The 14,380-nt window shown below is 38.1% G+C and overlaps 1 pseudogene; it reads right to left on the reverse strand.

Moving 5' to 3' along the window:
- Positions 1-11,533: 11,533 nt before the first annotated feature.
- LOC109237509 lies at positions 11,534-13,172 on the reverse strand (annotated as a pseudogene).
- Between the last annotated feature and the right edge of the window lie 1,208 nt (positions 13,173-14,380).

Consider the following 14,380-nt stretch of genomic DNA (forward strand, 5'->3'; position numbering starts at 1 on the left):
GTACTTTGGGATTGGATTAGGGTTTGTAATGGGTGTTTGGGACTATGGGGGTGAAGAAGACAACTGTCCAACCTTTGGAGGAGGCTGGCCAGTGGCCGGCGAGGCCATGTGAGGAGCGTTGTTTAGGTGTCAAGTTTAGGGTTTTCATGAGAGAGAAGAAGTCTTTCTTATTGAGCAATTCACATATATTACTTTACAGATTAACGTATCTTGCTGCAACTTTTGCAAACCTTTTGTGTTTCCATGATCAAATTGATTGTCTGACTATGTGATAATTTATATTTATGATTTAGGAGCATGCCTAGGGTTACGACTTGTTGTTTTGGCATAAAGGATTATTTTTTCCATATTAAGCTTTATTATAAATCAGTATTCATACACTTGTCTTATTTGCTCCATGACTTGATGGTTTCAATGGATTAAATAACCCATGTTAAATAATATGATTGAACTTATATATGCTTAAATAGCTATTGATTCGTTGTGTTAAATTGAATTACATAGTTATCCATAGTCATCCTTTAGCCATATGAGCTTTTATCCGCATTCTTATTATTATGTCTGATGCCCATTTATTATATCGTTTTCATCCACGTATGCCTGAGTGAAGAGTTGTTATTGAGGAAAGTCGTTGATTTTGGCACTATGGGCAATTGAGCAGATATTGATTGTTGGTTATTGATCATTATTATAAAATAATCAACACTTGGATATGGATTCATCCCTCCGGAGTCAGATGATTACCTATGTTACCTTGGGCCCTATGAGCGTAGGCATCCATGATCTTTTGGTGCTTGTTAGACAAATGGCATGTGTCATGCACATAGATTTGTGCAGTAAGTTTTTGAGAATATTTGATCTCTGACTCATGAAGTGGATTTATCCCAGTATTGTTGACATGCATCATGGATTATTCGACGACTGTGATTTTGATAGCTTATTTAATCTCAATTATATGTAAAGCATGCCTAATTTCTGTATGAAATGTGTTTGAGATTTCATACTCGTTTGATGATACCATGCCTTCTCTAATATTTGATTTACACTTTCATCTGATTATTGGACTATTAGAGTTGATGTCGACCCTTAGCCACTGCTTCTTCGAGGCTAGACATGATACTTACTAAGTACCATACTTTGTACTCATACTACACTTTTGAACATTTTTGTGCAGGTTTAAGGTTGGTATTAGTGGCATCCATACGACCAAGTTAGAGGCTTTGTGAAGACTTTATGGTGAGCTCCTTCCATTGCCCGATTTGCAGCACATGGAGTCCCCATCCCTAACTATCGACTATGACTATCAATCTCTTCCAGACAGACACTGTTATTCAATAGATTCTACATACTCTTGTTAGACGCTTGTGACATCTGGGTTTTGGGCTGTATAGACAGTTTTGGTCGTGTAGACCCTATCTCAAATAGTTTATCTATGTAATCAGTTTGATGTTATTACCGTTTGTTATCTTATTATGGAATACAGTACATACTTGATTAATTTGCTTTGGAATTGTGATTGTTATTATGTTGGATTGCCTAGCAAGCGCTTCGGTGCAATCACAACCTTTGGTGGGATTTCGAGTCGTGATAAGTTATTATCGGAGCACTAGGTTCTAAGGGATCTCACAAATCAGTTATGGATTGGTGCAGAGACATCAGTATCTCTCTGTAAGAGGCTTTAAGGCTTTGGGAAACTTCCTTTTCTTAATTCCTAATTGTCTATTAATTATTATCTTGAGTGTAAATCTTTCTTTTCTACTCTCTCACAAATGGTGAGAACTCATGCTTCAGGAGCAGCGCATGATGTAGGGGTTTTACCGTCGGTTATAGCCGGGAGATGCAGAGGCTGGGGTAAGGCAAGAGCTCCTGCTAGGGGACGTACTGTTACAGCTAAAGGTGGACCATCCACCCGGGCCCGTGGCCATGCGAAACAGTTGCAGCAGACCCATCTATGGATCAGGTAGAGGAGCAGATTGTAGATGAGCATGTTGAGGCTCCAGTGCACACCCAGCAGCCAAAGGGTTTTGTTGCAGCACCCCGTGTTTCAGAAGGCTATGGCCAAGATGGTTAGTTTCATTGATGCGTTGACTCAAGATAGAGTAGTTGCAGTAGCCCCAGCCACCTCAGGTCGGAGGGGAGCTCAGACCCCTATCACTAGCACACTAGAGCAGCTACACCTGAGACCTTGCATGCCACGTCTGTTGATGAGTAGAAGAGGTTAGAGAGATCTCAGAGGTTGTTTCCTCCACACATTGAGAGCAGTTCTCCATAGGATGCTTAGGACTTTCTAGAGGGATATATATGATTTGCAATTTGGGCTTGGTAGAGTCTAATGTAGTGGACTTCACTATATTCTAATTTGGATGAGCTACTAGGAGATGGTGGCAGACTTATGAGCTGAGCAAGCCAACTAGTTTAACTCTTCTTATATGAACTCAATTTTTACACCTATTTCTTGAGAGGTAATTTCCACTGACAAGGAGGGATGAGTTAGAGGCCAGTTCGAGCAACTTCAGTAGGATCGTATATTAGTGACTGAGTATGAGGCAAGATTCATAGAGTTGCTAGTCATGTAGCTGTCTCGATCCCCATCGAGGTAGAGAAAGTGAGGCGTTTTATTGAGGGCTTGACCTATGGTATCAGCATTACCATGGCTCGAGAATCTGAGATGGGGACTACTTTTCATCAAGTAATAGAGATAGCTCGGGGGATCGAATGTGTTCGTAGCCAGGGTAGAGAAGTCATGATGAAGGACAAGAGGCCTCGTCATTTTGGCGATTTCAATGGTACCTCATCTGGAGGTAAAGGTCATACCAATAGGGGCCATCATGGTAGGCTAGCTCAGTTTACACAACACCGGGCCCGCAGGGCAATGTCTTGGTCATCTTTTAGTTCCCTAGTTTTGTCATCCTTCAGTGTTCTTGCAGCGAGCTCATATCGGGCTCCGTTTGTTCATGGTTCCTCTAGTAGGTATTCACGTTCTTAGGGGTATTTCTAGCTTCAACACCAATTGTCGGCTAAAGGTTGTTTCACGTGCGGAGAGTTTAGGTGTGTGAGGAAGTATTGCTCTAGACTTAGTAAAGGCACAGCTCATCAGGGTTCTCAGTCCGTAGCTCCTGTACCAATTGCATCACCCCCTGCCCAGACAGTTATAGGGGAAGAGTACACAGTGAGAAGACGCCCTAGAGGGGGAGGCCAGGTCGGTGGTAGCAAGACCAGTACGATCAGGCATGACGCTATGCTTTTCCAGGTAAATTCGAGGCGATAGCTTCTGATGCAGTGATCACAGGTATAGTTTCGGTGTGTCATAGAGATGCTTCTACGTTATTGATTCGGAGTCTACTTACTCTTATGCGTTATCATATTTTGCTCCTTATTTGGATATGCCTCGTGGTTCTCTTGATATACCTGTACATGTGTCTATACATGTTGGTGATTTGATTGTGGTGGATCATGTATATCGGTCTTGTGTGGTTACTATTGTGGCTTATAAAACTAGTATTGACTTATTATTGCTTAGTATGGTGGAAATTGATGTGATGTTGGGTATATATTAATTATCTTAGTACCATGTTATTCTTTATTGTCACGCTGAGACTGTGATGTTGGATATGTCGAGGTTTCCAAGATTGGAATGGAGGGGTTCTCTTGGTCACACTCCTAGTAGAATGATTTCTTTTCCAAAGGCTCAACGGATTGTTGAGAAGGGTGTTCGACGTACCTAGTTTTTTTGTTAGGGATGTTAGTGCTAATACTCGGACTGTTAAGTCAGTTCCAGCAGTTAGAGAGTTTCTGGATGTGTTTCCTACAAACTACCGGGCATGCCACCTGATAGAGATATTGATTTTGGTGCCGGACACGCAGCCTATATCTATTCCACCACATCACATGGCTCTAGAAAATTTGAAGGAATTGAAAGAGCAGTTGCAAGAGTTGATGGATAAGGGGTTCATCGGGCCTTTTTTGTCACCTTGGGGTGCACCAATGTCGTTTGTAAAGAAGAAAGATGGTTTCATGCGAATGTGTATTGATCAAAGGCAATTGAACAAGGTCACCATCAAGAACAAATATCCATTGCCACGAATTGATGATTTGTTTGATCAACTTCATGGTGCCAATATGTTCTTAAAAATTTACTTGAGATTCCGGATATCACAAGTTGAAGATTAGACATCCCTAATACGGCTTTCAGGACTCGTTATGGGCATTATGAGTTTTTGGTGATGGCTTTTGGTTTGATTAATGCCCGAGCAGCTTTCATGCATTTGATAAAAAGTGTATTCTAGCCTTATTTGGATTCTTTGTCATTGTGTTTGATGATGATATCTTGGTATATTCCCGTAGTGCTCGGGAGAATGAGCAACATTTGAGGATTGTGCATCAGATTTTGAGGGAGACGAAGTTGTATGCTAAGTTTTATAAGTGTGAGTTTAGGTCGGACTTAGTGGCGTTCTTAGGCCACATGGTATCTAATGATGGGACCAAGGTGGATACGAAGAAGATTGAGGCAGTTCAGAGTTGCCCCAGACCTTCTACCACCATAAAGATCAGGAGCTTCTTGGTCGTAGCTAGTTACTACTGTCACTTTGTAGAGAGATTTTTGTCTATTGCAGCTCCATTGACCAAGTTAAGTAAGAAGGGCACTCCGTTCAAATGATCTGAAGAGTGTGAGGAGAGATTTCAGAAGCTCAAGACTGCTTTGAATACGGCTTCAATTTGTGTACTGCACTCAGCTTCGAGGATGTACACTATCTATTGTGATTCTTCGTGTATTGGCCTTGGATGTGTGTTGATGCAAGATGGTAGGGTGATTGCCTATGCGTTGCGCCAGTTAAACCCTGATGAAAAGATCTATCCGGTACATGATTTGGAGTTAGCAGCTATTCAAGATCTAGAGGCACTACTTATATGGTGTTTTGTGAGGTTTACATTGGTCATCGGAATCTTCAGCATTTGTTAAAGCAAAAGGATCTAAATTTGAGGCAGTGGAGGTGGTTGGAGTTGTTGAATGATTATGATATTACAATCTTGTATCACCCCGACAAGGCAAACGTGGTAGCGGATGCTTTGGATAGGAAGGTGGAGATTATGGGGAGTTTAGCATTTATTCCAGCTGTAGAGAGGCCTTTAGCTACGGAGGTTCAGGCATTGTCCAATATATTGTGAGATTTGATATTTTAGAGCCGAGCAAAGTCCTTGCTTGTGTTGTTTCACAATCCTCCTTGTTTGAGCATATTAAGGCTCGTCAGTATGATGATCCACATTTGCTTCTTCTTAAGGACACGGTGATGTGAGGTGGTTCTAAAGAGATGGCTATTGGTGATGATGGTGTATTGTGACTTCATGGTCAGATTTGTGTTCCTAATATAGATGGGTTGAGAGAGTTGTTTCTTGAGGAGGCTCATAGTTTGCAATATTCAATTCATCAGGTGCTACAAAAATGTACCGTGATTTGAAGCAGCATTACTGGTGGCGGGGGATGAAGAAAGACATTGTTGGGCTTGTATCGCGATGTTTGAATTGTTAGCAAGTCAAGTATGAGCATCAGAGACCAGGTGATTTTCTTCAGAGGTTAGAGATATCGGAGTGGAAGTTGGAGCGCATTACTAAGGATTTTGTGGTAAGGTTGCCACAAACTTTGAGAATATTTGACGTTGTTTGGGTCATTATGGACAGATTGACCAAGTCTGCTCATTGCATTCAGGTCATGACTTTCTACACTTCAGAGAAGTTGGCGCAAGTCTAATCAGAGAGATTGTACGCTTGCATGGTGTGCCCATTTTTATCATTTCCGATCGTGCCACTCAGTTTACATCGCCCTTTTGGAGAGCTATTCAGCGTGAGTTGGACATGTAGGCTGATCTGAGCACTAAATTTTACCCTCAGACAGATGGATAGTCCGAGCGGACCATCAGATTTTGGAGGATATGTTGAGGGCATGTGTTGTTAATTTCGAAGGCCAGTGGGATCAGTTTCTACCATTAGTGGAGTTTGAATACAATAATAGCTATCAGTCTAGTATCCAAATGGCTCTATAAGAGGCCTCATATGGGAGGCTATGTTGTTCTTCGGTTGGTTCGAGCCTGGTAAGGCTAGGTTGTTGGGGGAAAATTTGGTTCATGATTCTTTGGAGAAGGTGAAATTGATTCAGGAGCATCTTCTACCATGCAGTCCAGACAAAAGAGTTATGCTGACAGGAAGGTTCATGATGTTTCTTTCATGGAGAGTGAGAAGGTTTTTCTTCGAGTTTCACCTACGAAGGGCGTGATAAGAATTGGGAGGAAGAGAAAGTTAATTCCACGGTATATTGGGTTATTTGAGGTGTTAGAGAGGGTTGGTGAGGTGGCTTAAATACTTGCTTTGCCACCCAGCTTGTTGGGAGTTCATTCGGTGTTTCATGTTTCTATGCTCCAGAAGTATCATGAGGATTAGCCACATGTATTGGATTTTAGCTCGGTGCACTTGGATAAGAACTTGACTTATGAGGAAAACTTGACAGTTATTTTAGATAGGCAAGTTCAGAGGTTATGGCCTAAAGATATTGCATCAGTAAAGGTCCAGTAGAAAGGTCAACCGGTTGGAGGAGGTGATTAGAGAGACAGAGTATGATATGCGGAGCGGATATCCTCATCTTTTTTGCATCCAAGTATGATTCTATGAAGACGAACATTTGTTGTAGAGGGTGAGCATTTAAAGATCCGGCCAGTTATTTTGTGTATTTGAGCCATGTTACCCTATTTGATGCTTTATGTATGCTTATTTGTTATTTTGTGACTTATCGGAATGATCGGGTTTGGTTCTGGAAGGTTTGGGAGTGAATTGGAATACTTAGTTCCATTGTTGGAAGCTTAAGTTGCAAGAGTTAGCCAATATTTAACTTTTTAAGTAGATGACCTCGAAATGATGATTTGATTATCCCAATAGGTTTGTATTGTGATTTTTGACTTGGGCGTATGTTTAGGTTTGGATTCGGAGTTTCTAGGAGATTCTAGTTCTTTTTGCAGAAAGTTGGAAACACGAAGGGTTGGAAAGTTCATAAGGTTGATGGGGTGTTGACTTTGATGTTATCGGGGTCCGGTTGGTGTTTCAAGGCTTCGGATAGGTTAATTTAGTTAATTAGAACTTTTGTGCAATGTTTGGTTGAAATCCGGAATGTTTAGGCATGATTTGGTCGAGTTTGGCGAAGTTAGAAAGTTTAGAAGTTAAGAGAAGGATTTCGGCCGTCGATTCTTGATTTTGATGTTGGTTGTGGTGTTTTGAGAATTTAGACAAGTATATATAAGGTATAATTACTTGTTGGCATGATTGGACGGGGTCCGGGGGCTCGGGTGTGTTTCGGGGTGGTTTAGACCATTTCCTTGAGTTTTTGAATATCAGATTTTTGCTAGTTTCTGGTGTTCATTGCATTCACGGGGGTAGTACCGCGTTTACGGTGAAGGATTTTGGGGTTGGGGCCTGTTGTGCTTCGCATTCGCAAAGAAGAAGATGAGGCTGGTTGAAGAACCTTCGTGTTCGTGAAGGAGAGGGCCACGTACGCAAAGAGGAAAGGCTGAAGGCCTTCGCGATTGCGAGATTCCTATTGTGTTCTCCAAGGAGGTTTTTTTGGAAGATGCGAATTTGTGCCTCGCGAAACCGAGGCTATGACTGCGTGCGCGAAGGATATCAATGGGTAGAGCACTTAAGTGTTATATTTCGGGATTTTACCCATTCTCTCATATTTTGAACCCTACACTTCAAAAGTTTGAGATTTTGAAGAGCAATTTCACTACTACTTTGGAGGAAGCAATTTTTACTTGCATTTGGCTTTATATCTTGAATCAACATGGATTTCTACACCTAAAACTTGGGTTTTTAAGTGAAATTTGGGATTTTTGTCTACGACTTAAGATGATGTATTTTTATGATTTGATGGTCGATGTGGACTTAGTTTTGAAATCGAATCGCATATTTGGACTCATGGGGTTACGGATAGTCAGAATCTACCCCTTGATTCGGATTTTGGCAATGTGGTGCGGGTTAACGTTTGTTGACTTTTGAAAATTTGATCAAAGATCGAAACTTTATTGTTTGGAATTGATTCTAATGGCTTTATTTGATATTATTAAGCTGTTTTTTACTAGATTCGAGTCGTTTGGAGTTGAATTTGGGCAATTAGGCAATTGTTTCTTGATTTTAGCTTACAGGGCGGAGGTAATTCTCTATCTATCCTTGTAAGAGGGAATATTCTCCCCATAGGTGACTTAATTGCTACTTGATTCATGATTTAGGAGTCACGTATATGTGAGGTAACGAGCATATATAAGGTATTTTTTTACTAGAATTATGCTTTGTTGATCGCTATCCCTATCTATCTACTATGTTTATCTATCTCTTCCAGACAAACAGTGTTATTCTGTAGATTTACATACTCTTGTTAGATGCTTATGATGGTTGTTACATTCGTATTTGGGATGTATAGACAGTTGTGGTCGTGTAGACCCTGTCTTAGATAGTTTATCTATGTTATCAGTTTGATATTATTACTGCTTCTTATCTTATTATGGAATACAGTAAAGACTTGATTAGCCTTCTTTGGAATTGTGATTTTTATTATGTTGGCTTACCTAGTGAGCGAATTACGCGATATAACGAACTTTGGTGGGATTTCGAATAGTGAAATTGAAGATGTTTTGCAAGCTATCATTTTGTTCATGGTAGGTTAGGACTTTTAATTCTGCTTATGTGTATTCCAAAGAGATGATGTAATCCTTTTTTATATCAATATTGTATTCCTATTCTTAATCGCTCATGATTTGTACTTTCAGTAATTGGGATAGTTGTATTGGTATCAACAATCTTGTTTATTATTTATTTGATGGCTCCCTGTTCGAGTTGTGTTATATGATAGTTGGCTTACCTAGCAGGTTGGGTTAGGTGCCATCACGACTTGGTATTATTTTTGGGTCGTGACACTTCCTCTCACTTTATTGGTCATGCTTATGGACTGAACAAGTTATGGAAAGATAGTACCTTTGACAAATACTCGTCACTTCTTCGTTGGGGTTAGACTTTGATACTTACTAAATACACCTTGTCTTTTGTATTGATACTATATTTCTGCATATTTTTATGCAGATCCTAGTATTGGTCATAGCAACATTCAAGAGGGTGCCTAGGAGCTTGTTTTGGAGACTTCCTAGTGAGCTGTTGTATTTGGATTCGCAGCCTATGGAGTCCACTCCTATTTATTCTACTATTTTCTTGATCAGCTAGTATTTTTGTACTTCGAGACTATGTTGTACTACATTTAGTGGGTCCTAACTTGTACTAATGGGTTTTGAGGTTGATGTAGTTATTTCTACACCTAATATTAATTTCAGACTTATTCATGTTCTGCCATATTATGTCAATTGATTGCCCCTTATTTTGTCTTTATATGGTTGATTATGTATGTTGGTTCGCCTAGTAGGTTAGGTTAGGTGGTATCACAATTTTATGGAATTTTGGGTCATGACACTTGCAGGTCTCAAATATCATACAAACTTATATGAAGTCTCAAATAGAGGTGCAGGATGTTATAAGTTAAAACGACAGGTTGGGGTCGTTACACATAGACGTACATTGGGTTGTATTATGTAAATGTTTGAGGGATATCATATGCCAGTCTTAGATGAAATTGCATTTCTGTTACATATAAAGGCGGGTGACCTATTTGTTATGATATATGCTTTAATTGGTATGCAATTTGAAAGGAAAAATACATAAGTTGGCGCCTGAACTATGGACCAATTTTTTTTAAATACTTTTTGTGAGAGAAAATAATATTACATACTCAACCTTTCTAAAGTATATCTAATACACACCACTTTAATATTTGACCATTTTCTCAACAAGTTTATACTACGCGTCAATAAGATTTTGATAGGTGTCACAAATTTAACACTTAAAAAGATACTCCATATTCTTCATTTTTCCAAACCAACAACATAAATCCCAGCAAAATAGTTCTAATTGTAAGGTGAGAGTATCTCAAATCTAAAAGATCAGTTGCACTTAAAATATATATATTAAAAAAAAAAAGAAGGTGCTTCAATGGAGGAAAGTGGCGTGTGGTGGTATTGATGAGCAAGATGATGAAGGGAGAGAGGGTGCTGAACAAATAAAGTTTTGGAGAAAACAAGGAAGAAAAAAGAAGATAGAGAGAAGAGGAAAGGTGGGGAAGATGAGGGAATTATTGACACGTGAAATTAAATAACCATTTAGACAGTATTTTACTCGGTAGACATGCTTCTGTCTTGGTGTTTTTCACATGCTGGGTTCTGGTCAAAGAAATGTGTATTAGACACACTTTTGAAAGATTAAGAGGTCGTTTGGTAGCTGGTTAGAAGAAAGGTTATTCATGTATAAGGGTAACATAACTTATACCATGTTTGGTAGGCAATAGTTATTTTGTATAAAATTCTACATAACTAATACCATGTTTGGTTGACATTTTTCAATTATGCATAAATAATACATGTATAAGTTATGAGTCAATCTGTGTATTATTTTATGCGGGGTAGAAGATGGAATAACTAATACATGTATTAGTAATACATGGATAAAATACTGAAATGACAAATTTACCCCGATCACTTTACACATAAGGCTTCCTTATTTCTCTGCCAACCCGTCAACAGGTTTCACTTGCTTTCACTTGCCAACTATATACCTTGTCTTCTCTCATTTTTAAAGAACAAACTAGCAAAAGCAAACTGGAGAAGCCACTAGAAAATGGAAATACCAAAACTAAGAAGTGAAAATCAAATATGTCTAAACTTCACATAGTTCAATAGTATGACGAAGAAGTGAAAGTAACACCCAAAGTTCCTAACTAAATTGTTTCCTACATAAATGGAAAGAGAGAAAAAACAATGCAAAAGAAGGTCAGGGGTATAGTTGTACACAAGCATTTTACTTTAAAATTTATATAATGTATATCAATTTCTAATACAACAAACCAAACATTCAAAAAAATAATCTCTGCATAACTAATACCTGCATAACTAATCCCTGCATTACTTATCCCTGCATAACTAATCCCTGCATAACTAATACATGTATAACTAATACCTGCATAACTCTAACCGGCAACCAAACGACCCCTAAGTGTATAATATTATTTTTGCCTACAAAAAATGTAATACATGGTTTTGGTCCATAGTTCAGGTGCCAACTTCTGTATTTGGCTTAATTGAAATGTTGAGTTTACTGGTTCAGATGGGTTGTATGGGAACTTTTCAACCATCTTAGCTTGAAAAGTTCTCAAACCTCTTAGGGTAAACTTTCTTCGTTTTTACAGTTGGTATACGTATGATAACGTAATATCCAAAATTAAGGTGTCCGCAATGAAAAGTTTTCGATTTTTCATTGCTACTTGCGAAAACTGATGACGACCTTAGCACCAAAATAAAAGCTTTTTCCAATGGAGATAAAACGCCAATTCAAACTAAACATAGCATTGCAAGAAAGGGAGGAAGAAAAAACAGGTAACGATTTCAAATGAAAATGTTTTACAAATTAAAAAAAAATCCAATGGAGAGAAATTGAGTCAATTCAAACTAAATATAGCATTACAGATAAGGAAAAAGACAGAATTACCCACTTGTGAGAGTGAATAGAAAGAAAGCACTATCTATATGGCTATTGCTAAAGTTGCAACATAAAGAAATAGTATGTTGAAGAAGAATGTTTTGCCATAACTCAAACTTGCTATTTACCCAAAAAAGAAAAGAAAAAGGCAAACAAGCTATTTACCCAAAAAGAAAAAAGTGTTAAATTCGTCTGGTTAAAACTATGTTGGAAAATATTTGGTGCTAATTATCAAATTCAAGTTGAAGATTGTACCTCCTCTAAATATTTATGAATTTGTGTAGCTTTTTCTCTTGGAATTGATGTCAAGCTATCCTTGTAAACTATAACTCTGAGACTTTTAGGAAAACCATGAAAACTGAATTCCTTGATTTCATTAGATTTAAGATTATAGGACATCAAACATCCACTTCTACTCTGATAAATCATCAAATAACCCTTCCAAACAGCTAATGGAGATTCAATAAGAAGACCTCTTATTGTGTATTTCTTTATCCAGGACTCGTATACATTGTAATCATGCATTATCCATATGTTCATCAGATCTTTTTCCATAGGAATCACAGGCTCTGGATAGGGGTAATAAATCAAGGTTAGAGAATCATGTAATAAAACGAGTCTAAAGAACGGTCCATCGATTAAATGACAAGTTTCAGGAATTTTCATACTGCGAAAGATCTCGGTGCTCATGTCGAAACAAAGAATTACGTATGCGTCCATATCTAGAGATGCAATCCAGTGACAAGATTTCTTGTAAAACATCTCAGACCAATCGACACAACAAAACTCGGTCAACTGTTGACCTACTGCATGATCTAATTCTCTTCAGTAATCAATACTCAATTCATAGATTTCAACTTTTCTCTCTATTTCATCTGGATAATCGTCTTGATCTACCATGTAAATTACCGAAATTCTAATAATCTTGTAGTCATTGGAAACAGAGTCAAAGCCAAACCCAACACATTGAACGTTACGATAGAGATGTTGTGGACAACCAAAAGGTCTGGGTGGGAGAACTCTATAATATCTTGTCGATGGATTAAATTAGATGGTTGTTTTGGAATCCATCAAAGCAATCAACCCATGGCAAGGACCGATGAGTTGATCGTGATCAAAATTACAAGTAGAGGTCAAATGAGTCACATCTAGATCTTCAAAAATTGGGTTAAGATAATCATCATCATTGCCTGAAAGAAAAGACAATATAGTTTTATATCTATAGTTTTCTTGTCTGAAGCAACGTTTCAAGAGAATGAATTCATCTTTGGAAGTTGTTGTACGATAGAGATAAAGATTGACGAAAATGGAGGATTGTATGAGAGTGTAAAAAGTTTTTGAGACACCTTTCAATCTCATGAGAGATTTCACTGAAAGTCTCAAAAGTATATAAATTACCACATCCTCGGGCATCTTCTTCATAATTCCATCCGCCATATATTTATTTTACACGTTAGAGATAGACTATTCTATGTGTTGGTTCTAATAATTGATCGTACAAAACTTCACTGAATACAAACCTTAGAAAATTGAGAAGGTGGTGTCGTTTGACCTTGTGAGCACAAAACCTATTGGGAAGACCTTAATTGCGGAAACACACGTCGTCATAAATATGCCAGGCCATGTGGAAACCGGGAAAAAGATCCAGTCAAGTATTATTGGGTAAAATTCAAAATAGCCAGATTTACAGCTGGTCGTTCAAAAATAGCCCAGTTTTAAAAGTAATCGAAATTTAGCCACTTTTCATGTAAAGATAAATCTGAGCGAAAACACTGTTCAAAACCCGGAAAAATACGCCAGTATATTATGCTGGAGTTCCAGCATAAGTATACTTAAACTCCAGCATATTATACTGGAGTTCCAGGATAAGTATGCTGGAACTCCAGCATAATATGATGGAGTTCCAGCATAAGTACACTAGAACTCCAGCATAATATACTGGAGTTCCAGCAAGTATACCGGTCCAGCATAATATACTGGAGTTTGGAGCACCGGTGCTCCAGTCTCCAGTATATTATACTGGAGCCAACAAAGTATACCAGTACAACATAATATGATGGAGTTCATACACAAGTGCACCGAACTCCAGTATATTATGCTGGACCGGTCTCTGTTGCAGCAAAATAGTGGCTATTTTTCATTGACTTGGTAAACGCTGGCTATTTTTAAATGACCAGTCCGAAAACTGGCTATACCGTTCTATTTTGACAGTATTATTGCCTCAAGTAATATTACCGTGGATTGTTGCAATCAAAATTAAAGAGTCAATTTCATGTTATCCCTTAACTTTTAAGGATTGGGAAAGGCTACCCCTCTAATCTTTTGAACGGATAAAAGGAACCCCCTTGAGTAATATTTTCTGGTGAGACAGAGAATTTATTTACAAAAATGTATCATTGTCTTTTTTCTTTTTTCGTAAAGGTTTTTTTTCCTAATACAAAGTCGTCAATATTGATAATAGACCTATATATGCTGTTGGTTTGTTGGTTCCTGTTAGCTAGAACTTTGGATAACTATATGAATTTGGGACGGAGGATCGGAGTATATAGTGTTTTTGGCATTACTGTCACTTTTGTAATTTGTTAGAGAAATTGCAATTCGTTGTTTAAAGATATTGAAGAAAATTTTTAGGGGTTGTGACCAATTAGCTTGTAAAAATTGAAATATTTGATGTGTGCTATTCTTTCTATTCCTTTTGATTCATGTAAACTATTAAACAAAATAACAAATCTAACTGAAAGTTAAATAATAAAATCAAATATTTTCTCTG

The sequence above is a fragment of the Nicotiana attenuata genome, unplaced genomic scaffold (assembly GCF_001879085.1).
Source record: "Nicotiana attenuata strain UT unplaced genomic scaffold, NIATTr2, whole genome shotgun sequence".
Lineage (NCBI taxonomy): Eukaryota > Viridiplantae > Streptophyta > Magnoliopsida > Solanales > Solanaceae > Nicotiana > Nicotiana attenuata.